Source organism: Aquarana catesbeiana, linkage group LG13 (assembly GCF_042186555.1).
Source record: "Aquarana catesbeiana isolate 2022-GZ linkage group LG13, ASM4218655v1, whole genome shotgun sequence".
Taxonomy (NCBI): domain Eukaryota; kingdom Metazoa; phylum Chordata; class Amphibia; order Anura; family Ranidae; genus Aquarana; species Aquarana catesbeiana.
In genome coordinates, this window is record NC_133336.1 from 32,173,311 (window position 1) to 32,191,116 (window position 17,806).

General features: G+C 46.5%; 1 protein-coding gene across 1 annotated transcript in view; it reads left to right on the forward strand.

Moving 5' to 3' along the window:
• Positions 1–3,771: 3,771 nt before the first annotated feature.
• LOC141116525 (neurexin-3-like) overlaps positions 3,772–17,806 on the forward strand; it is a 46,357-nt gene continuing 32,322 nt past the window's right edge. Inside the window, exon 1 of the mRNA XM_073608927.1 lies at positions 3,772–3,906. The gene's annotated coding sequence lies outside the window, so the exon portion shown is untranslated. The remainder of the gene's footprint in view (positions 3,907–17,806) is intronic.

Here is a 17,806-nt window from a genome sequence, read left to right on the forward strand (position 1 = left end):
ACCTGGCTGCATCCACCCTGTCCTCCCCTCCACCTGGCTGCTACCACTCTGTCCTCCCCTCCACCTGGCTGCATCCACCCTGTCCTCCCCTCTGCCTGGCTGCTCCCACCCCGTCCTCCCCTCCACCTGGCTACATCCACCCTGACCTCCCCTTCACCTGGCTGCTCCCACCCCGTCCTCCCCTCCACCTGGCTACATCCACCCTGACCTTCCCTCCTCCTGGCTGCTCCCACCCCGTCCTCCCCTCCACCTGGCTGCTCCCACCCCGTCCTCCCCTCCACCTGGCTGCTCCCACCCCGTCCTCCCCTCCACCTGGCTGCATCCACCCTGTCCTCCCCTCCACCTGGCTACATCCACCCTGTCCTCCCCTCCACCTTGCTGCATCCACCCTGTCCTCCCCTCCACCTGGCTACATCCACCCTGTCCTCCCCTCCACCTGGCTACATCCACCCTGTCCTCCCCTCCACCTGGCTACATCCACCCTGTCCTCCCCTCCACCTGGCTACATCCACCCTGACCTCCCCTCCACCTGGCTGCTCCCACCCCGTCCTCCCCTCCACCTGGCTGCTCCCATTCTGTCCTCCCCTCCACCTGGCTGCTCCCACCCCGTCCTCCCCTCCACCTGGCTGCTCCCACCCCAACCTCCCCTCCGCCTGGCTGATCCCACTCTGTCCTCCCCTCCACCTGGCTGCTCCCACCCCGTCCTCCCCTCCATCTGGCTACATCCACCCCGTCCTGCCCTCTGCCTGGCTGCTCCCACCCCATCCTCCCCTCCACCTGGCTGCCCCCACCCCTTCCTCCCCTCCACCTGGCTACATCCACCCCGTCCTCCCCTCCACCTGGCTACATCCACCCCGTCCTCCCCTCCACCTGGCTACATCCACCCTGTCCTGCCCTCCGCCTGGCTGCTCCCACCCCGTCCTCCCCTCCACCTGACTACATCCACCCCGTCCTCCCCTCCACCTGGCTACATCCACCCCGTCCTCCCCTCCACCTGGCTACATCCACCCCGTCCTCCCCTCCACCTGGCTACATCCACCCCGTCCTCCCCTCCACCTGGCTACATCCACCCCGTCCTGCCCTCCACCTGGCTGCTCCCACCCCTTCCTCCCCTCCACCTGGCTACAACCACCCTGTCCTCCCCTCTACATTGCTGCAACCACCAATACTTTTCAAGACACTGTGTATTTATATGTGTGTGTATATAATTGCATTTTATAGTTGCCCCCCTACTTTTGTCCCTGTCCCCCCATGTGCCCCCCCAAAAATGAAAGCTGGAGACGCCACTGTCTCTCACCGCCCCCATGCATCGCCTCATTTCTGCATCTAAAAGAAGACTTCCATTACTGTGCAGGCCTCACTCTGGGACTACAGGGACACTGTCACTGGCCACTGGCGGTGACAATCTGCATCTGATTACAGGTGACGTGGCAAGTGACACACTCAGGGCTCCCACTGATTCTGCATTATGGTGAGTTGAACTATTTCATTTTATATTTTCATTTTATATTACAATGTAATAAGAGAAATAATGCGCTTCAATCATCCTGACACCATAATAACCATGGTGCCGTGATGATTGAAGCCCTAACACCAGCCATTTCCCCTACAAATTGCCCGCAAAAATGTTGGCAGTGCCCCTCCCGAGATTACACTCTGGATCTGCCCCTACAATGATAACAATTGTATATACATCCCTCACCTGTAATATTCCATCATAATAATTTTATATACATCCCTCACCTGTAATATTCCATCATAACAATTGTATATACATCCCTCACCTGTAATATTCCATTATAATAATTCTATAAACACCCCTCACCTGTAATATTCCATTATAATAATTCTGTATACTGTACACTCCTCTTGTAATATTATATTATAATATTTCTATATACACCCCTCACCTGTAATATACCATCATAACAATGCTATATACACCCCTCACCTGTAATATTATATTATAATTATTCTATTTACACCCCTTACCTGTAACATTACATTATAATAATTCTTTATGCACCCCTCACCTGTAAAATTACATTATAATTACTAATCTATATACACCCATCAGCCTTCAGCCGAGAGGTGTGTATATAGAATTATTATAGTGTAATAGTACAGATGAGGGGTGTATATAGAACTATTATAAATGGAATTATTATGGATTAAAGTGTTTGTATGAAAATAACAAACATGTTATACTTACCTGCTCTGTGCAATGGTTTTGCATAGAACAGCCCCGATCCTCCCCTTCTGAGGTTCCCCGCTGGCACTCCAGGCCCCTATCAATCTGTCCAAGGAGGAGAGAGACACATCACTGGATCTGATCGGCAAAGGTAAGGAAAAGGGGAGGTCCACTTTAATATTGCAGGAGGGAGATGTATGTAGAACTATTACAATTGATTATTACAGGGGAGGGGTGTATAAAGAATTATTATAGCTTAATATCACAGGTGAGGGATGTATGCAGAATTATTTTAATGGTACAGTATACTACAGGTCAGGGGTGTATATGAAATTATTATAATATTATATTACAGGTAAATGGTGTATTTAGAATTATTATAATTGAATATTACAGGTGAAAGGTGTATATAGAATTATTATTATATAATACTACAGATAAGGGGTGTATATATAATTATTATTATATAATAATACAGGTGAAGGGTGTATATAGAATTATTATTATATAATATTACAGATGAGGGGTGTATATAGAAATATTATAATATATTATTACAGGTGAGGGGTGTATATAGAATTATTAGTATATATTACAGACAAGGGGTGTATATAGAAATATTATAGATGAGGGGTGTATATAGAAATATTATAATATAATATTACAGGTGAGGGGTGTATATAGACATATTATAAAGAAATATTACAGATGAGGGGTGTATATAGAATTATTATTATATAATATTACAGGTGAAGGATGTATATAGAATCATTAGTATATATTACAAACAAGGGGTGTATATAGAAATATTATAGATGAGGGGTGTATATAGAAATATTATAATATAATATTACAGATGAGGGGTGTATATAGAATTATTATATAATATTACAGATGAGGGGTGTATATAGACATATTATAATATAATATTACAGATGAGGGGTGTATATAGACATTCTATAATATAATATTACAGATGAGGGGTGTATATAGAAATATTACAGATGAGGGGTGTATATAGAATTATTATTATATAATATTACAGATGAGGGGTGTATATAGACATATTATAATATAATATTACAGATGAGGGGTGTATATAGACATATTATAATATAATATTACAGATGAGGGGTGTATATAGACATTCTATAATATAATATTACAGATGAGGGGTGTATATAGAAATATTACAGATGAGGGGTGTATATAGACATATTATAATATAATATTACAGATGAGGGGTGTATATAGACATATTATAATATAATATTACAGATGAGGGGTGTATATAGAACTATTATTATATAATATTACAGATGAATTGTGTATATTTATATATAGATTTGCTCCTTACCTGTAATATTATATTATAATTCTATATACACCTCTCACCTTAAAGAGCCCGCTGTAATACCTGTGTGTGTACCCCCTCACCTCGAATATATTATTTATACACCTGATACACCCCATCTCCCCCTCCCCCCGTCTCCCCCATCGTGCGGTAATCGGTCCAGGTGAGTATCGCACGCTGCGCTGCGCCTTTAAAGGGCGTGCGTGTGGGCGGTGCCGGGGGCGGCGTGTGGGCGGTCCCGGGCGGGGCGCTGGCGGAGTGTGCGGATGCCGGAGCCGCTGTGCAGAGTTGAGGTTGGAGCTGATCCCGAGCGGAGGAGAGACGAGAGAGCGCGAGGAGCCCGCCGGACATCACCGTACAGGTCAGAGGGAGGGGGAAGGGAGGAGAGGGCCCCCCCCACCCCCCATAGGGACCCCTCATAGGGACCACACAGGAACTCTCCTCCCCGGACTCCGCACACCTGCCGGAGGGGAAGTGATAGAGAATCACCTGTGCGCACCTGAGAGGGCAGAGCGAGGTCCAGCCCCTGCGGGGAGGGGGCGCTGTGCACAGTCCAGGTATATAATATCTCACCTGAGGAGGGGGGGATGGGACAGGTGTTGTCTCACCTGAAGGGGCAAAACACCTGAATGCCCCGCTGTCCAAGCGTACGTTTGCGCTCTTATGCGTACACGGGCGTACAAACGCGCCGCCCTGCGTCCTCTATACGTAGACGTGCCGGCGGTGGCCCCCCTAGGCAGCCAGACGGCGAACGCGGCGGTGGGCGCCCTTCCACATGGCGGTGATCTAATCGGTGGCGTGTGTAGCCCGGGCCGCCCGTCTTCCGTCTTCTTCCAGCCAGTGATGTCACCTGGAAGTAAAGCGTAGTGACTTTGATGCGTTGTGTAGGTGACTGATCGCGTCCCACCTCCTTTTCTTCACTCCTGGAGGCCACAAAAAATCCCAAATTCTCCCCCCCTACCCCTCCACCTTCCTCACCCCCCCTTTTCCTCCTCACCCCATCCATCGTCCTCCTCCTTCTACTGACCCACATAGGCTGCCCTCCGATCTCCCGGAGACGTTCCACAAGGTGACGGCGCCGAAACAAACCGCGTTCTCTATTTCCCCTCCCGGGAATTTTGTTTTCCTTGTTTTTTTTTGTTCTGTTTCCTTTTATTTTTTTTGGGGGGGGGAATTGTTACATTTTAATAATAAAAAAAAAAATAAAAAACAACCCCCCCCCTTCCCCTACAGGCAGGAAAATTCTGTAAAAATTGGGCAAATTTATTTTATTAAATTATTTCAATTTTTTGGTAAATGTTGTTTTTATTTCTTTTTCTTTTTTTTATTTGAAAAATTTGTTACGTTTAAATGAAAGAGAAAATTCCCCTCCCCCCTACAGATAGAAACATTGTCTGCAAATCTTTTTTTCCTGTTAAATTAAATCATTTCAATTTTTTTCCTTTTAATTATTTGTATTTTCTTTCTTTTTTTTTTTTTTTTATTCCTTTGCAATTCTTTCTCGTTTTCCTGTCCACGCAACCCCTAGAAAAACGCTCGGCTTGGTAAACAGGGAGACGAAGGGGAGGAATCGGGGCTGGTCTGGTTTTTTCGAGGGAGCCTAGCGTGAAATTAAAGCTGCCTCCATCTTTTTCTCTTCTCAGTCGCTGTAAAAGAAGAAAAAGAAAAAAAATCAGTTTGGTTCCAACGATATATATATATTTTTTTTCGTTCATTTTAAAAAATTTTTTTTTTCACTTTCCGACTTCAAGTTTTTTTTTTTTTCCCCTTTTGTTTTTTGGGGACGACGTTGCAGGCTCGACGGAGTGATGTATTGTGTCGGGGTTGGATTATCTTACCTATTATGTGTGTGCGTTGGGTGTTTTAGTCCTGCGTGGGTCACTACAAAGGACTAATTGTGTGGGAGACGTTCGTAAAGTTCATCCCTTTTTTTTTGTTTTTTTTTCGTAGAGGAAATTCCGTCTTTCCTTTTTATTTGTCAACAAATTTCGGGTATATTGTATTAAATTCTGATCCCGCTTTTTGCTTGTTCTGGAAGACACCTGGATTAAAGTTATGTTGTATCAATATTTTTTATTTGTATTTGTATCTTTTTTTTCTTTTTCCATGTTTTTTTTTCCTGTTTAGAAAAGCTTTGTTTATCTCGGCTTTTTCAATATTTTTTTCTTTCTTTTTCCATTGCCTTGGAGTATGTCAAAGCGAGTTGGTTTGTAAAAAGGTGCAATTATTGTGCTGATTGCCAGGACGGGCTGCCTATTTAGGTTGATTATCCATAAGACACATTATTCCCCCCCCCCCCCAACATCAATGTGAAAGTGGACGGAGAGAGCGTAGAGCGGGAGGAGGAGGAGAGGGGCTTTAATAGCACTGCGATTAGACCCACAGCTGCAAATCTGAGATACGGTCCCCGCTACAATTACGCTCCCTTATTTACTGGGGGGGATTAGAAAAGCCATTTTATTTCCCTTTTTTTTTTTTTTTTTTGTTGTTTGATCAATTTTATGCAATTTTTTTTTTTTTTTTTGTGTTTTAGAACGAATGCTCCCCCCGCCAAATTTTTGCGTCCACCTTTTTTTTTTTTCTCCCCGAAGCGTCTACCTATACGTTTTCCGAGTTTGTGTATGTTGCGGAGATACACAAAGCGTCACGTTTTGCACCCTCGTGAGCTGTACCCCCCCCCCCACCCCCCCTTCGCCCTGCTCATGGTGCAATGTGCAGCGAGCGCGCTATGCTTTGCCAAAGTGGATCATGTAACGGTGGGGAGTGCTGTGGTTGGGGGAGGAGAGTCCGTACGGTGGTGGTGTTGGTGGGGGGGGGGGGGCGCGTCGTTGGGGAGGAGAAGGTGGGGATAACATTGGTACCCACCGCCATACTGTTCGGAGTCTTTTTTTTTATTATTTATTTCTTTCTATCTTGTGATTCTCTGTCGCATTTACATTGGAAGAAAATAAGGGTTGTGGGGGGCCGCGATGGCCGACGCGGCTGGAAGGGTAGAAAAGGCTGGGGGCTAGCAGTGATGTGGAGTGATAATCATTATGGGTAACCATCCATGAAATGTTGGCTACTGACTTCTTGGAGAAGCTTCGAGGATGGGGGATGTGAAGATGGGGTGGGGGCTGTTTTATGTCTGTGTGCCCACCCTTCTATAAATCCCCCCCCCCTCGCTCCCTAACCCTCTTCCCAACACCTCCTTCCACGGAACCCTAAATAACCGGCGAGCCAGGTGGTGGCGGTGCAATTTTAGATTTTTTCTTTTTTTGGGGGGGGGGGGCTCATATTTACTTTTTGCGGGGGGGCTTTGAAAAGTCTGTGCATTTGAATACATTAAAACCTTGCGCAGTAGCGCATAGAATTGTCATACTCAACGCGTGTTCGGGCGCCTCCTCCCTTACCTCATCCCTTAGCTTTTTTTTCTTCTCCCCCCCCCCCCCTACAAATCGAGTGAAACGTTCTGCCGTTAACCTCTTCAGTGCCGCGGGATTTGTCAAAGCATTGCGGGATCGAGCGCCGGCCCGCGTTTCTGCTTTAAGCCGTCTCCACCCGCCCAGAGAGACCAAAATACGTTATTTAATTTTTATTTCATTTTTTTTTTTTTAATCGTGTTTTTGGTTTTTCCATAGGTTTGTAGTTGTCTTCCTCTGCACATTCCAGGAGTCTCCATTTTAGACAGTTTTGTAGATGGGGGGGGGGGGGGGGGGGGGTGTTGGGTTTGGCGATTGTCGGGGCCGTGATAGTTTTTTAAAAGGGGTGGGGGTTGAGGATTGCTGTCTCCTTACATCACTTGTCAGACGCAGAGTGAGTTTTGCGGCGAGGTGTCTGGGGCCGATCGGGGATTCAGGGTGGGTGCTGTGCCCTTGGTGCTGGTGACACGTATAGCGTTCGCCCGTGTCAAGGTCTTATGTACAAGGCAGAATCGTGGGCGGGGGCGGAGGGGGGGGGAGATAGGTGTGTGCGGTTCGGCGAGGAGGTGATCATGTCCTGATTAGCGGAATTATGGGTGATTTGTGCAGAGAAATTTCTGTCTATTTGAAATTCAGATTTTCTGTCGGTTCTGAGCGATTTGCCTGTCAATTATTGTGGTCAGAGTCTGACGGAGAGCGCTCATTCGTCAAATTCATTCTGATATCCATTGTGATCCCCTGTATTGCTGTATATCATCTGTATACACTCTATAGGAACACACCCAGTGGATGTATCCACTCCCAATGTATACATGTAACCATTCCCATCCCTGATATATATATATATATATATATATATATATATATATATATATATATATATATATATATATATATATATATATATAATATTATTATTATTATTATTATTATTTATATAATATAATTTTATATTACAATTTCTACATTTTCCTAGTTCATAGATATCTTCTATTACTAAGATTCTTAAAAAAAAAAAAAAATATAATTTTAAATACAGTGTATTCTATAGGACCATTGTATTGTGTGTATATATTAATCTATACCATGTATATACTGTGTTCTTTATGATAACTCTCATCCCTGTAGTATATATAGGACCACTCCCTTGTTTCTCACCCCATATGTATTCCATATAACCATCACTCATCACTATATCCTACCCATTCCTCTGTCTACACTATGTGTTTATATATATATATATATATATATATATATATATATATATATATATATATATATATATTCACACACTATGTATCCAGGTTGTGTGTATTTGGATATATACAGATATATGCGCACACGCTGAATGGGAGGCCAGTATGTAGATATTCATTCGATGTTTCACACAAGGTGACAAATACTTGTCATTTGTACCGGTTGTGTTGGGGGGGCTGTGGGGTGTCGTCTCTTCCAGGTATCGGGTGGTAGTAATATGCACGTCGCTCTTGTATGTCTTTGGTTTGGGGGTGTTCTAGGAGGGGCTGGGCATAGGCACATGGAGGTCAGTAGAGGACACCTCGCTGATTTTGCTTCATATGGCAGCCAGACAGTGAGTGGAGTCTACATTCACCACTTGCCCTCCGGAAGTTTTACCCCCCTTTCATGACCAGGCCATTTTTTGCGATATGGCACTGCCTTTACTTTAACTGACAATTGCGCGGTCATGCAACACTGTACTGTCTTTTTTTCCCCACAAATAGAGCTTTTTTTTGGTGGTATTTGATCACCTCTACGTTTTTGTTTTTTTTTGTTTTTTAATAAATACCGACCATTTTGAAAACAAAAAAACAAAAACATTTTTACTTTCTGCTAAAAAACATACAAAAAAAAATCTACTTTCTTTTAAAATGTAGGCCAATATGTATTTTGAGTTTGTAGAATTGTTGCAGGCCAGGATTATCAGGAAACATTCTCCATCCCCTGTACTCCTCATACTGATCGCTACTCCTCACTCCTTCTCCCCCAGGTGTCCCACACCCCCCCCCCAAGTGTCTCACTCACCCCCCCAAGTGTCTCACTCACTCACCCCCCCAAGTGTCTCACTCACTCACCCCCCCCAAGTGTCTCACTCACTCACCCCCCCCAAGTGTCTCACTCACTCACCCCCCCCAAGTGTCTCACTCACCCCCCCCCCCAAGTGTCTCACTCACTCACCCCCCCCCCAAGTGTCTCACTCACTCACCCCCCCCCCAAGTGTCTCACTCACTCACCCCCCCCCCCAAGTGTCTCACTCACTCACCCCCCCCCAAGTGTCTCACTCACCCCCCCAAGTGTCTCACTCACCCCCCCAAGTGTCTCACTCACCCCCCCAAGTGTCTCACTCACCCCCCCAAGTGTCTCACTCACTCCCCCCCCCCAGGTGTCTCACTCACTCCCCCCCCCAGGTGTCTCACTCACCCACCCCCCCAGGTGTCTCACTCACTCACCCCCCCCAGGTGTCTCACTCACTCACCCCCCCCCCCAGGTGTCTCACTCACCCCTCCCCCAGGTGTCTCACTCACTCACCCCCCTCATTTTCTCATGTTACATTCCCCCCCTTCGCCACTATCATAGTTCCTCCCTCCAGTGTGACACTCAAACCCCCTTTACTCTCCAGTGTCACAATCCCCCCCCCCCCCCTGTCACACTCACCACTACCCAGTGTCACGTTCAACCCCCCCATGTCACACTCGCCCTCTCCGGTGTCACGCCCCCCCCCCCCGGTATGACACTCAACCCCCATATACTCTCTAGTTTTACACTCACGTCCCCCCTCCCCTGATCACACTGTCCAGTGTCACACTAAATGCACCTCCTTCTTCAGCTTCACCCCCCACCCCACTCATTTGTGTCACACTCACCCCAACCCCCTCCGTGACACATTTCCCTCCCTGCATTGTCACGCTCAAGTCCCCTCCCTATAATGTCCACTGTCACTTTCAATCCCTTCTCTAGTATCACACTAACACCCCCCTCCACTGAGCACACTGTCAGTGTCAACCCCCCCCCCCACACTACAGTGTCAGACTCATCTCCCCCAGTGTCATCCATCCTCAATTCTCCAGTGGCATCCACAGCCCCTTGCCCCCACCACCCCTCTGCGCCCCACTATTACACTTTCCCCCTCAATGAAGCCAGGCATGGTGACAATGGGCTCCCCAGCTGCTCCCCCGCTCTTTACAGGCTATCCGGGTTAAGAATTCAGTGATCCCTCCTTGGACCCCCCCCCTGAAATGTGTGGCCCCCTCGGCCTCCTGGCCTTGGCAGTGACATGGCTGGTGGCGTGGGGACAGTCCGGCCAGTTGCAGTGCAGTTATAGACTTGTTGGGAGTGCAGGTAATTGCAGTGGATGTGTAATCAATGTGTCAGCCTCTCCCCCGGGGGCCGCACTATCACCTGGCTGTGATTAAAGAGGGGATGCCGAGCGGCATAATTTCCAAGGCGGACACAGTGTGCTACAAGTCTCCAAGACTCTGGGCATTTCAAGGGTTAACCCAGTCATCACCAGTGTGGTAACCCCTGAGACGCCAGTGCTATTACTGACCAAAATACAGCTTGCTGTCCTTACACCTACATACAGGCCCAGAACTGGGCTAATGAGCTTACAATCTAATAGTGTGCCCAGGGAGGTAAGAGTTAATGCGATGAAGAGGTGGACAGTAGCTGGGGGGGCTCCGAGATGTCTATTCCAAGCTCCATGATCAGGGCTGATGGCAATTGGAAGTGACAATTCCTCTCTGAGCAATGCATGATGGCAACTTACCTCAGTGATGTCCTACAGCTTTCATTATCCTGGCATCACCCAACAACATGCCTACCCAGCTCTGCAACCTCTTCAGTATCGCTTTACCCACCCTGTCCTTTGCCCACTAAACTCTTCCTATTTGTCATTGAATGCCCAATACTGCACCCTCTGCACTTCCTGTACAATCACTAAACACCCAATACTGCACCCTCTACCCTTCCCATATAGTCATTGTATGCCCAATACTGCACCCTCTGCCCTTCCCAAATAGTCACCGAACGCCCAATACTGCACCCTCTACTCATCCTGTACAATCATTAAACGCCCAAAACTGCACCCTCTGCCCTTCCCATATAGTCACTGAATGCCCAATACTGCACCCTCTGCCCTTCCCATATAGTCACTGAATGCCCAGCACTGCACCCTCTGCCCTTTCTGTACATTCACTAAATGCCCAGCACTGCACCCTTTGCCCTTCTTATATAGTCACTGTACACCCAGCATTGCGTCCTCTGCCCTTCCAATATAGTCACTGAATGCTCATCACTGCTCCCTCTGCCCTTCCCATATAGTCACTGAACGCCCAACACTGTGCCCTCTGCTCTTCCTGTACATTCACTAAACTCAGCACTGTGCCCTCTGCCCTTCCTGTACATTCATTGAATGCCCAGCACTGCACCCTCTGCCCTTCCTGTACATTCACTGAACGCCCAGCACTGTGCCCTCTGCCCTTCCTGTACATTCACTGAACGCCCAGCACTGTGCCCTCTGCCCTTCCTGTACATTCACTGAACGCCCAGCACTGTGCCCTCTGCCCTTCCTGTACATTCACTGAACGCCCAGCACTGTGCCCTCTGCCCTTCCTGTACGTTCACTGAACGCCCAGCACTGTGCCCTCTGCCCTTCCTGTACGTTCACTGAACGCCCAGCACTGTGCCCTCTGCCCTTCCTGTACATTCACTGAACGCCCAGCACTGTGCCCTCTGCCCTTCCTGTACATTCATTGGACCCCTGGCACTGCACCCTCTGCTCTTCTTGTACATTAATTGAACGCCCAGCACTGCGCCCTCTGCCCTTCTACATTCATTGAACGCCCAGCACTGTGCCCTCTGCCTCTCCCCATATAGTCACTAAATGCCCAGCGCTGTGCCCTCTGCCCTTCCTGTACATTCATTGAATGCCCAGCACTGCACCCTCTGTCCTTCCTGTACATTCACTGAAAGCCCAGCACTGTGCCCTCTGCCCTTCCTGTACATTCACTGAATGCCAAGCACTGTGCCTTCTGCCCTTCCTGTACATTCACTGTACACCCAGGACTATGCCCTCTGCCCTTCCTGTACATTCACTGAACGACCAGCACTGTGCCCTCTGCCCTTCTTGTACATTCATGGAATGCCCAGCACTGTGCCCTCTGCCCTTCCTGTACATTAATTGAATGCCCAGCACTGTGCCCTCTGCCCTTCCTGTACATTCATTGAATGCCCAGCACTGCACCCTCTGCCCATCCTTTCCGTGTGTCATTGGTTGTGTGCCAGGCATAATAATCTCCTGCCTGGGTGGGGAATGGGGCAGTGTGCGCCTTCGGATGGCACTATGCTGTGTTCCCCACCTATGGCGTGCAGCAGGTTTTGTAGCTGTGATTGGAGTGCAGTGTTGGGCGTTCTCCTAGGACCCCGGATCCCCAACCTGATGCTTCAGTTTGAAATCCGCATTGACTTGTGTATGCAAATGAGCCATGGAGCCTTAGTACATTGTTTGCTCATTAGACGGTGATGGTGATTACCAACAAACGATCGTTCACAGAATTGTGCATACTTGGGGTGATGGAGGAAAGATTGCGCATTAAAATCTTGCTGTTTAACTGTTGGCAATATGGGGGAGATTTACTAAAACTGGAGCACTCGGACACTGGTCTAGTTGTGCATGGTAGCCAATCGGCTTCTTAATTCAGCTTGTTCCATTAAGGTTTGCCAATAAAACCTGGAAGCTGATTATTTTTGTACAGAGGTGCACCAGATTTTGCACTCTCCAATTTTAGTAAATCAACCCCTATTTGTCAAATCCATCAGACGTCACCCATCCAGTAACATGGTCATGTCTATCAGACATCACCCATCCAGTAACATGGTCATGTCTATCAGACATCACCCATCTAGTAACATGGTCATGTCTATCAGACATCACCCATCTAGTAACATGGTCATGTCTATCAGACATCACCCATCCAGTAACATGGTCATGTCTATCAGACATCACCCATCTAGTAACATGGTCATGTCTATCTGACGTCACGCATCCAGTAACGTGGTCATGTCTATCAGACGTCACGCATCCAGTAACGTGGTCATGTCTATCAGACGTCACGCATCCAGTAACGTGGTGGTCATGTCTATCAGACGTCACCCATCCAGTAACGTGGTGGTCATGTCTATCAGACGTCACCCATCCAGTAACGTGGTGGTCATGTCTATCAGACGTCACCCATCCAGTAACATGGTGGTCATGTCTATCAGACGTCACCCATCCAGTAACGTGGTGGTCATGTCTATCAGACGTCACCCATCCACCTAAAAGTTAGCAGGATGACCAGTTAGTTCAGATAGAACGGGAGAGAGGGGAATTCTGGGTGTTATGGATGGTTGGTGAAGTGAGACACTCGATCTGGAGTGGTCGTGTCGGGTTACCCTGTGAAGTGCTATCCTCAACTACACAATAGCTGCCGGTGCAGCTCACATTACACACAACGTTTGTAGCATTCTGGATGTTGGGTACACATATAACATAACCTGCAATGTAATGTTACTTTACTGCTAACAACATTCACGGATATTCCAGACATTCCCAGAGGTATACACATCTGTGCAGAGTATTGCTCCGTTAGCTGCCATTTTAGGCTGTAGGAGGCTCACGGTGACCTTTGTCTGAATTCTTTATGTGAATACTACACAGGAAGCCAGATAAGTTAAAGGAAAGTACACCAATCAGCCATAACATTGGGACCATTGAGAGGTAAAGTGAATAACATTGATTATCTCATTACAATGGCATCTGAAAGTGAGTGTGATAAATAAGGCAGCAAGTGAACATGTTGTTCCTGAAGTTGATGTGTTCAAAGCAGAAAAAATGGTCATCGCAGGGTGCCCATGACTTAAAGGATCTGCTACCGATGGCTTGGTGTCAGATACCACAACATACCTTCAGAGGTCGAGTGGCATCCATGTCAGGTTGCCAGGGCTGGGCTCAGCCCTTCCTTCTCTAAACTGGCCTGTTAATGGATGATGGTTCTGATTTCAGGTGAAGGATGCTATTTCTCAGTGCTGGAAAAGGATGCCATTTTCTTATTGGAATGACATTGGTTCTCAGTGCTGGTGCAAGATGTTGGTTGTCAGTTCTTAGCTCTGGTAATGGATGCCTGGTATCAGTGTTTGTGAGGACCACTAGGTCTTAGTCCTGGTGAGGGTTCCAGTGATACTGTGGAACACTGGCTCTCAGGGTTGGTGAAGGATGCTGATTCTCATTGTTTCTAAAATGTGCTGGTTGTCAGCTCTCAGAGCTGGTGAGTGTTGCAGGGTCTCCAGGTCTCAGTGCTGTTGAGGGACTCCAGGTCTCAGTGCTGTTGAGGGACTCCAGGTCTCAGTGCTGTTGAGGGACTCCAGGTCTCAGTGCTGTTGGGGGACTCCAGGTCTCAGTGCTGTTGGGGGACTCCAGGTCTCAGTGCTGTTGGGGGACTCCAGGTCTCAGTGCTGTTGGGGGACTCCAGGTCTCAGTGCTGGAGAGTTATGCTGGGTCTCAGGGTTGGTGAAGAACATCTCAGTGCTGGTAAGGGATGTCAGGTGTTAATGAGGTACACTGTGTCTCAATGCTGGTGGTAAAGGGTGCTTGGTCTTGGTGCTGGTGAGGAACATCTCAGTGCTGGTAAGGGACTCCTGGTCTTGAGTTGAAGAATGTACTGTCACGGAACCCGTCCCGCACTCCGCTTCTTCCATCAGTATACAGCCTCTTCCAGTCTGAACATCAGAGATCAGATATTACATCCACATATTGCAACCAAGAACGAGGCAAGACTAGCTCAGTTACAAAACTGGAACACTTTATTTGAAACTCAGACATACTTTTATATCCTACAGGAGGACATCCCCTCCTGAGCATATTACCCTAACAATACAAACTGTAATCAGAAACATAGTTACAACAACTGACATACTATAAACATTACGTTAATTAGCCACCTGGATGATTCGGAGATTTCATTCCAGGTCAGACTTGCCGACTTCAAGCACAGAAGATACAATACTCATTATCAGAAGAATAAACACAGAACACCTTCAGACAATAGCAGGAAACCCCGTAGCAGACTGTCTGGCTCCATAGTCAGTGGGTAAGAGGCTTGCTCTTAGTCCTCTCCAGAAGCCCCTATCTTGGTTAGGTCTGTTAAATGTACCAATGGTGATATGGGACACCGGTTCTCAGTGTTACTGTCAGGGCTGGGCTCAGCTCTTCCTTCTTTGAGCTGGCCGCTTAGCTGTCGGCTAATTGCCAGCTCCCATCTCTCTCCACAGTTACTCAGCTGTTGTTGAAATCCTGCTCGTCAGTCCTGCCTACTTTAGCTGTCCAGTCCAGAGGAGCTCTGCCTTCGCCTTGGTCAACATCACAAGAAACATCTCCTGTGTTCCTGTTCAAAGACTGGCTTTGCTGACATCCCTTCTGGCTCTGGATCCTGCTTGCTGTTCCACTACTTTGATCCCTGACTTCTGGCTTGGCTGACTATCCATTCCAGTTACTGAACTTTGGCTATGTTTTGATTACGTTTGTTCTTTTTACTTTTATTATTAAACAAGTGTGATTTAACTGTACTTCTGTCTCGGTCTGATTTCATGGTTTCTGACAGTTAGTGGGGAATACTAGATCTTAATGTTTTTTGAGCGAAGCTGGGTTTCAGTGTTGGTGAGGGGCGCTGGACCTCAGTGTTGTTGAGGGACACCGGGTTTCAGTGCTGGTGAGGGTCTCCAGGTCTCAGCAATGTTGAGGGACATCAGATGTCCAATCTGCTGACAGTTGGTGAGTAACATCTTAGTGCTGGCAAGGGACTCATGGTCCCTTGCCAGCAATGTTGATAAGGATTGTCTCAGTGCTGGTAAGGGACATAAGCTGTGTTAGTGGGGGACATCTTGTCTCGATGCTGGTGAGGGTGCTTGATCTCGGTGTTGGTGAGGGACTCCAGGTCTCGGTGATGTTGAAGGACATCAGTTGTCCATTCTGTTAAGAGGCCTTGCACAGAGCAGTGTACATGGTTCCAGGAATCCTCAGCTGTGTTAACACTGTTGAACAGATATCTGGCATCCTCATGAGACTTTGGGAGGGTTTGTTAAATGTATTATTTATTTGTCCCTTGGCTCTTCCTGTGAGCGATAACATACATAGAAGACAAACTCTTCTCCGGCTGCCCTGAAGGGTACTTGTAGGAAATTTTAATTTGTTGGCTGAGCGAACTCCCAAAAAGATCTGATTGCTTAGGAAATACTCAAGAATTGCCGGTTGCATGCTGCAAAGCTCTGGGGGTGTCTGATCAGTCTGCAGGGAAATGACACCCTGTCTATTGATCCATGTGAACTCTGCGCATTGTAGGGATCTTAGCGAAAAAATGTTTAGACTCGTACCTTTCTGTGTTCCGAAGAAAATGTTTCTCCATGTGCTTTCACAGAATTAATTCTGAATGGCATGGTTAGTCAGCTTTCATTATGACCACCTAAGCTGTCTGTGTCACGTTGAGAAAAAGTTGTAGTGTGTGCATCTCTTTAGAAGAAAAAGATCATTTCAAAAACTGCTGTTGCAGGGTATGCCAGAAATGTGACTTTTACCTCTAAGGGAACATTTGTATACTAGCGTGAAGAGGCCCTTAGAGGTCCAGGTGACATTGTATACTATGTGCAAGGGCTTATAGTGTTCTCTATATGTCGTTGCAGCGACAGGCATTGATCAGGTGCATAAGTACACCAATCATTGCACATAGCCTATATGGGCCCTAAGAAAAAACAGAGTCAGTCACATGAGCAATTAATGAGATTTCAAGGGACATTTTATGTATATACCACTTTTGTAGCATTGAACAGTTGTAGAATATTAGAGCCCCTACAGATTGAAATGAAGAAAAGATGTTTTAATTTAGAAGCGGCTCATGTAGGAAAAGTTCTATTAACCACTTGAATCCCCATAGCGTGCTATCCCAAGATATGACTCCAGACCATGTACAAGGTTTAGAATTTTGGTTTGTTGATCCAGAGTGATCTCTTGGGATAGCCCTCTATGTACAAGGTTTAGACTCTTGGCTTTTCGGCCCAGAGTCATTTCTTGGGATAGCTCTCTGTGTACAAGGTTCAGTATCTTGGCTTGTTGCTCCAGAATCATCTCTTGGAATAGCTCTGTGTTCAAGTTTTGGACTCTTGGCTTATTAGTCTGGATTTTCGAGATAGCTCTCTATGTACAAGGTTCAGAATTTGTGCTTTTTGGTCCAGAGTGATTTCCTGGAATAGTTCTCCATGTACTGTACATGGTTTAGCATCTTGGGTTGTTGGTCCAGATCTCTTGGGAAAGTTTGTTTCCAATTGTTTATTTAGTTACTCCCGAAATTCATTTTTTATTTATTTTGTTTCGTTAAAAAATGCATTTGGCGGAAAATCCGAAATAATTAAGGTTCAATCTGTCATTGAAGGCTTATGGTGTCTGTCGAATGTTCTAAGAAGATTCGACGGAGCAGCTAAACTGTACATTTCCGTTCAAATGTAATGCCTACAAGCTATAGTAGAATTCTAATGTTGTATGACACTAGTAATAATTAAATTTATTAACTATTATTACTAGTCAACCAACATTAGAATTCTTCTATAGCCTATGGGCGGAGCATTTGACCATAAATGTCCTCTCTCTGCTTCGTCGAATCTTCATGTTGAATCTTTTCTCTCTATGTCGAATAATCTTGGACTAATAGTTAGGTTAGGCACATTCAACCTTTTTTGCTATTGTCTCTATAATGTCGAATCTTTTCTCTCTATGTAGAATAATCTTGGACTAATAGAGCTAAGGTTAAGCATATTCGA